Consider the following 8068-nt stretch of genomic DNA (forward strand, 5'->3'; position numbering starts at 1 on the left):
TGATAGAAAAACTGATTCTGTGTGCTTAACTGGTGAAGTTATTAGGCCTAACAGACTCTAGAACAGTCATTGTATGTTATGGTAGCTTTCTATGGTGCGTAACAGTAGAAGTGATACAAACTAAATCTCCTCGATTTAATGTGGAGAATCATTCTGAGTTGTGCTTGTCTCCATACACATCTTTCCGAATGATAGGCAGAAAAGTCATACACGAGCCCGTGAGTGTTCTGATTCCCGCGAAGAGAGTGTCAAGTACCTGCAGTGATCCAGATTCGGGACTTGCAGTTGTCTACAATTTGAAGTTGTATTAATGTCTTTATTTGCAAAAAAAAAAAAAAAAAAAAAAAAAAAAAAAAAAAAAAAACGTGTATATTGTTAAGCCTTCTGAAGCTTATGTTGTTTCAAATATCAAGAAAGGGGAAAGAAAGAATATTTCAAGCATAAGAAAGAACGGGAATAAGACTCTAAAGATAGATGTGTGCACATTGTTTAATCAGACACTACGGGTCGAAGTCAACTCGGGGTGACTTGGGGAAAGCCAAATACGCTTTGAGAATAGATAGGAGACATCATAATCTCTCATGTGATATCCATCTAAATTTTAAGCTTAATTGAACCTAATCCGTATCACAGAAGCGATGAAAACCATACTAAGTTTTATACCTGCCTACAACCTGCTTCTTTATGTCATAATACCGCTGAACATGAATCTGAGTGACAGCCGCTTAATCAGTATGATTCCTGTTCGGATCTTTTCTAAAACATGCAGGTTCTCGTCATGACTGAAATTTGATCCCGTTTAATTAATTATCTTTACTTTGTTTTATATTTTATACATTGGTACGTTTTAATAAACACTTGGTTACTTGTTTTGATCCCTTTTTCTTTAATTTCAATTAAGGCGAAGTTGTTTTTTAAGCGAAGTTGGATCTGGCGAAGTTATCAATATAGCGAAGTTGACCAGCTGTTTGACTTAGGCAAAGTTGTCAAAGGGGCGAAGTTAACCATAACTTCGCCCCTGTATTTTCAAAACTATATAAAGGTGAAACGGTGGTCAACTTGGTCAAATAATTTCCAAACTTATAACCCTCGGCGAAGTTATACCCACGAATTAACCCTCATTATAATCTGATTTTTGTCCGAGTTAAAGGTTTGTAAGATCATTGTGACCCGTAATTCGTAAGACTTGGTAATAATCGGCGTCTTGATTATCCAATGTGTGGCTTTGGTTAAACGGACCTTAAACCCTCGTTCAACATCTTGTGTTAACTGTGTTTTAGTCTTCATATGGTCATCTGAGCCTATATCGGCTACCGATTTCATGTTTTCATTCGCAAAATCGATCAAACACAGCCCCAATTGGGTCATTATGATGCGCCGATTAGAGAAGCGAAGTTAAGGTTTAGGCGAAGTTGCTCATAACTTCGCCGACTGATTAACTTCGCCTTATCAGAAACTTCAACCATAAGTTATCTGGTTTATTTCGTTTTACTCAGGCGAAGTTGAGCCACAGCGTAGTTAAACATAAAAGATGTCATAACTTCGCCACTGGTAACAGGCGAAGTTATGATATGTTAAGAAACTATTCTAATTTAAACCGTTTGTTGTGCAGTTATGGCTGCTGTGGCAGGGGCTGGTGGTGACGAAGGTGGTGACAACAACCGACAGTTCTTTCCGGGTCACAACATGTATATCACTTTGGATCCGGATGCTAGTGGTATAGACGACTATCGTGAGATCATTTCATTCCTCGTTCGCTTACGTATTTTTCACGCCATCACGACTACTCTCCCCATTTCGCTACCAAATATCGAAGACTTTTGGCGAACGGTTGAATATGACTGTAGAGTTGATCCTTCGGTTATGCGCGCTACAGTGAACAATCAGGTGGTACAGTTCTAGGCAGATCAAATAAGGGTTGTTTTACAGTTCGGGGTTGAAACTACAAATGATCCCACAGACTTTCCGGCTACATTCAGAGATGGTGTGTTTCTGCGCATGGGTTATTCGGGTCCGTTGGGTGACACTCAAAGGAGAAAGGGATTTTTATTAGATCAGTGGCGTTTTCTGATGCACGTGATGATAGTGTGCATGTCTGGTCGTAAAGCTGGTACAGACGGTATGGGGGCAACGATGCAATCTGCAATGACTGCCCTGACTTACAACAAGCCCTGCAGCTTTAGTCAGATGGTGTTTTATGAGATTGATCGTCAGAGACGTGCGGTCGCTAGGGAAAGATTTTTGATGTATCCGAGATTCCTACAGATGATTCTGAAACATGTAGCTCCTACGCTGCCTCAACGACGTCCTATCCGTTATGTTGAGAGTGTGAGTAAGAGGATTTTTGCGCAATGCAGGTCATCAAGTGCTCGTAGCAAACCAGAACTTCGTCCGCGGCACACTGCATTGTTTGGTTATTTGGAGAATCCTGCTTATGTTGCTCCTCCAGGAGATGAATTTCTTGATCCGGCACCGCAACAGGCTGATGTTCCTCAACCACCTCCTGTGGTTCAACAACCACCTATGGTACAGCAAGCACCGACTGCTGATCCGGTTGCAGCTCCGGAAGAACAGGTTGACCTTGAAGTCGACTTTGGAGGGCAAGGGTTCTTTGACATGGAACGAATTGATCCAGCTGCTGAGGTTCGAGCCTCAGTAGCTGAGGCATCTGGTGTGAATGTTTCTATGGTCGCTACATCTGTGGCAGATTCTGAGAGAACCGACTCTGACTCCTCCACTGACGATATCATTGAAGCACAACAGATTCTGGCCAGACAAGAAAGAATACATGGAAAGAGAAAGAAAGACTCGGATGACAGTGAATCTGGCTATGAGGAGGAGTTAGACAAGTTGGTACGAAGATCGAAGAAGGCCAGGGCTGGTGAAAGTTCAGGAGTTGGTGAAAGCTCAAGGGTGCTTCGTTTCTCTCCACCCTCGTTATCTGGTATGACTATGGTTCCTGCTTCTATGACTGTAACAGTACCGATTACCTCAAGTGTTCCCGTGGTGACCCATCGTCATCCTTTGGTGTTCCTCCGACCACGTTTCAATTTACAGCACCGGAGATAGTCTCCTTGCCACCTCCTACTGTCACTCCATCGGAGGTTGTTGCAAGATTTGTTGAGTCAACGTTGGTTGCTACTGCGGGGATTCCTGTTTCAATACCACCCGCTGTTAATTTTCAGACTACTTCTGATATTCCAGTTAGTTTGGGCATTCCTCCACCGTATGCTCAAGACATTTCTCACATAAGGTTTGATTTTGATGCTACTTTATCAGATTCCGAGAGGATAGCAGCTCTTGAACGGGTGGTTGCTGAACAGTCAAGAATTAATCTCATCCAAACTCATGCCATCCAGAGACTTGTGGCAGAGAATCAGTTACAGTCGTCCCTCCTTGTTGAACACGGTAAATTATTTGATGCCCTTAAAGAGTTCTTAGCATCTCAGGGGGAGACGAGCTGCAAGGGCGATGAGTTGAGAACCAAGAAGAGACAAGATAGAGACGATGATCCCAATGCATCGAAATGTGCAGGTGGTGAGTTGCCAAGAACTGAACAAACTCTTGGGACTTCCACATCTCAGGGGGAGTCAACTGGTACATCAGGTGGATCAGGTGGAGAGAATGTCGTTGTTGTTGATGATGAGGAAATGTTGGGTGATGATGATGATCTAACAGATGATGTGTTAACTATTGATGAGATTGAAAAGATAGGAGAACAGATTGTGATTGATAGTGAGATAGAAGAATGTGAGATTGTGGATGATAGTGTAGAACATGATATTCCAGATGTTGACAAGGTGAATGTGAGTCAAGATATGGATGTGTCAGATGAGTCTGAGTGGGAAGAATAGCCGAGATGGAAAGAAGGCTATGCTCAATGGTTTGTCAAGAAAAAGAAGCCAGCGGTTCCAACAATGTTTAAGAAGAGTTACAACATCAAGGGATACGCTGAGTCAAAGAAAGGTATTATTTGCTGGCTGTATGATGAGCAGTTAAAGTTGTTTGTGATTAAGCGTTATGATGGAATTCAATATTTTAAGAAGGCATTGAGATCGCTAAACACCTTGCCTGAGTGTGAGGTGAAAGATTTGGCTCGTTTGAGATTGATTAATAGGAGTGATGATGATGTTGCAAGAATAATTGGAAAGATAGTATGGAAGGAAGCTATTAAGGAGAAAAAGTTTGAGCTTCTAAAGCCTCAGAAAGGAAGATTGGTTGAAGATAAGGATCGGGGAATGAGGGCTGATGGCAAGCCCTGGATGGTGATGAAGTATAAGCCGATTCGGTGTTTGAAGGAAGTGCCGATGAAGATGATGCCCAAGGATGTTTTAAAGAGTCTCAAGTGGTGGTATGTTGATAGTCAGACAGCTGAAGCTGTTATGGAAGATGAGGACGAACAGGAGATTTTGAGAGTGTATGATCCCATGCACTTGGTAAATTTGTCTCAAGCTGATTTGCAGGTACTAAGCGATATGAAGATATTCTACATTCCTGCGTGAAAATATGAAGCCAAGAAGTACCAAAGGGTGGTCTCTGTCTGTGTAAGACAGGGCGCTCATGCTTGAAGACAGGTGGCACAAGATTTTTGGGATTACTAGACACGAGAAAGAAGATGGAGATATGAAGCTACTGCCAAGGGGGAGTCTGTTAGTGCATAATGTCAGTAGTTCAATATCTTGTGTTTTGTCTGTGTCTGTAATCGTTTAGTTTGTTTGTAATGTTTTGAATATTGCTTATTGTATGTTCGCTAGTGTTAGGCGAACTTGGAGGATAAGCGAAGTTATGACAACTTCGCCTAGTATGTTAGGCGAAGTTGTCGAGGTCTATTTAAACCTCCATTTCGGCTTATAGGGTAGAGTTTTTTCCAGAACGTGTGTTAGTGATTATTGATATCACGTGTTGAAGCTTGGCAATATATCGAGTTTAAAGTATTACCCTGTGTGTTTGTTCTACCGATTCAACGTGTTATCTATCTTACACCCGTATCGTATTACGTGGGGATTCCGCACCCTAGTGATACGATATATTCCTATGTAGATCCGGCTGGGAACCTACACAAATGTTTTATATAAACAAATGTTTTTATCAAGGTTAAAGCTATATAAAACGGACTAAAGGTCTGAAGTTAGATCGATGATATAGTTATTTATACAAATGTTATTCTCGTACTATAGGTCCGAGGTAACAAAAACAAGAAGAAGAGAACAGAAAACAGGAATCAGTATCAGAAACTGATTATAAACAGAAAAGGTGAATACGCCCCAAACCTTTTTATATTTAGTCGTATATAGGTTCTCATGATTACAAAAGAAAATTTAGTAAAGGAAGATGAAGGTGCAAAATGTACCGATGTACAACCACTAGGAAACATGTCTTATTTACATTGCCAAAACGAACTTTATGTGAATATCGAGTGATGTAATGTACTGATAGGAAGCTCATAGTATTTTTTTTTCCAAAGAGAAGATTTGCTAAGGCGAGAACATACCATGCGCCTACGACATATTTGGTTGAGTCCTATGAGAAGATGTGCCATATGTCCTTAGTTTTCTAATCCAAGACGTCTTCTTTGGAGAATTCTGTCTTTTCATCTTCTCGTTGAGATATTCTTTCATCACATGTAACCCCAGCTCCACCACCTCCAGCGGTGGAGACACCAAAGGGTTGGCTTCTAGATGAAGCTTGCGGAGTCTTTTCAAACAACCCATTGAGTCTGGCAAGGTCGTAATGTTGTTGTAACTAATTTCTAGTTCAACAAGAGAGGACATAAGACCTAAGGAATATGGTAAAGTGTCAAGGTACCGAAAGTTTTGACTAATATTAAGGATCTCAAGGTTGATCAAGTTTCCAATGTCTTTAGGGAGAGATTCAAGGTGGTTGAGGCGTGCGTCAAGGTGGCGGAGGTTGGCTAAGTGGGAGGTGGATGAGGGGAGGAACGTTAGCCTGTTTGAGTTAACCGACAACTTCTTTAGATTGATGAGTTCAAAACCAATAGTATCAGGTAGTTTGCTTAACTGATTGAAATTCGCATTTAAATCTTCGAGCGCTTTGCAATTCTTTATGGATTTCGGGAGAGACTGAAGAAGATTACTAAAATGTTGAGGGTCTTGAGTTTTGACAAGCAACCAATTGACTTGGGGATTGTTCTTAGTAGATTTGAATGCACATCCAATACTCCTATATTTAGAAGTCTTGCTATTAGTGACTCTGGGATTACCTGCAATACACCATTCAGTTCTTTATTATTAAATTAATATCTGAATTTCTAAAAATGTGTATAAGTATGAGTATGAAGTTTCTTTTATACATACATTCCTATGAATACACATGCATATGCACACATACTTATACATATACATTTCTAAAAATGTGTACAAGTATGAAGTATAAAGTTTGTTTTATACATACGTATACATATACATATACATATACCTATGCATACACATACATGTGTATAAGTATAAAGTTTTTTATCACACCAAGAATAAATAGTTCAATATATAATTATAAAAAAAGTTATCTATCTATATATGAATAAATTACACTTATCAATTAAGAAATTCTCTAATGAAAAATAAAATGCAACCAACAAATTCACCAGCAAAACAATCCTATCAATAAATACAAAACAATTGCAAAATGAAATAAAATTATTAAAAACAAAATGGTACCTGAAGATTGTTTTTGGAAATGTCCAATTTATAAACAATCCCTAAATTGAGATTTGAGGTTAAAGGAAGAGTGCCTAAAGACATGTTTTTCAAATCCACAACTGCATGCATCACACCACCTTCTTCTTGTGTATTATTTCTCCCAAAATGTTCTATGTTTGACCTTGAAAAGTCAACCTTCATCATTCCATGATCATGATTAACGATTATCATGTATAATGCGGATATATATATTTGTATCTTTATCTCTATATACTTCTAAAATACACCAAATTTCAAGATTCAACCAGTCGCGGACCCAGGAATTATTTTCTTGGGGGGTTACATCGGGACTTAACGCTAATCTTATGGGGGGCGATCGGAATTTTCACATAAAAATAACACTAAAAAAAATTTAAGGTGGGCGGCAGCCCCCCCTTTCCAGCAACATAGGTCCGCCCCTGGATTCAACACGCCCAGAATGTGTTATGTGAGATGAGAGAGATATATATGAAGTGTGATTTTGACAAAAATATTTTATGTTGGATGAGACCAATGTGGAGAGATTATAGTGATATTTAAAGGGAGAGAGAGATGTACAGATGATGACAAGATTGGTATATGAATATGATCAAATGTAATGTCATTTGTTAAATGTTGTTAACATAAAATACTTTCTCCTGCTATCACCTTTCTCTTGAGATAATTATTTTACCTATTCAAATTTGTATGGTTTTTATTTAACTGTCTAATTTTACTGTTATATATATATTTAATGGCTAAGGGTGTGTTTCATTCCGATATTTTCATTGTGAATTCTGTTGTTGTGTTAGAGTAAAAAAACCATAGTAGATCATATATAAAAATAAACTTTATCACAAAGTATATTATCTTTTTACAGAAATTATATGTCGAATGTGTGTTCAATTAGTTTTATTATCTAACTATCTATATAATTGTCTATCAAAAAATCTTATGTGTCATTCTCACATTGCTCCACACCCCTTTTAAATTCACCAAATTGCTTGATTTCTGAATAGAGATCTCTCATTGATTTAACCCGGTTTGACCGTTAAACTTAAACGGGTCATAACATCTCAAATACCGTATTATTATTTGTGAAATCGTAAGCTACACTCTCCACTTTCCAACAGAACTCGCCAATTCCATTCTGTCATGAGTTTTGAAGCTAATTTGAATCGTAGCACGCATTTACACAAGCCAAAACGCCTCTACCTCCTAATCTCTCTTCGCCTTCAAGCCTGCTCTATCAAGCTCAGACCGTGGTTCTAGAACGAAATATTGAATATGATAGGGTTGATGACGGTGGAGGCGAGATAGGGTTCAATTGGGGCATTCGTTCTCTGTTCATCGACTTTGGAGGGGAGATACTAGATAGTGTTCTACCGTGGTTT

At 39.1% G+C, this 8068-nt stretch overlaps 1 pseudogene; it reads right to left on the reverse strand.

The window, feature by feature from the left end:
- Nucleotides 1-5483: 5483 nt before the first annotated feature.
- Nucleotides 5484-6887, reverse strand: LOC143612975 (plant intracellular Ras-group-related LRR protein 8-like; annotated as a pseudogene).
- Between the last annotated feature and the right edge of the window lie 1181 nt (nucleotides 6888-8068).

The sequence above is a fragment of the Bidens hawaiensis genome, unplaced genomic scaffold (genome assembly GCF_021521415.1).
Source record: "Bidens hawaiensis isolate Kalapana, Puna unplaced genomic scaffold, B.hawaiensis_p1.1 tig00036300_1, whole genome shotgun sequence".
NCBI classification, from domain to species: domain Eukaryota; kingdom Viridiplantae; phylum Streptophyta; class Magnoliopsida; order Asterales; family Asteraceae; genus Bidens; species Bidens hawaiensis.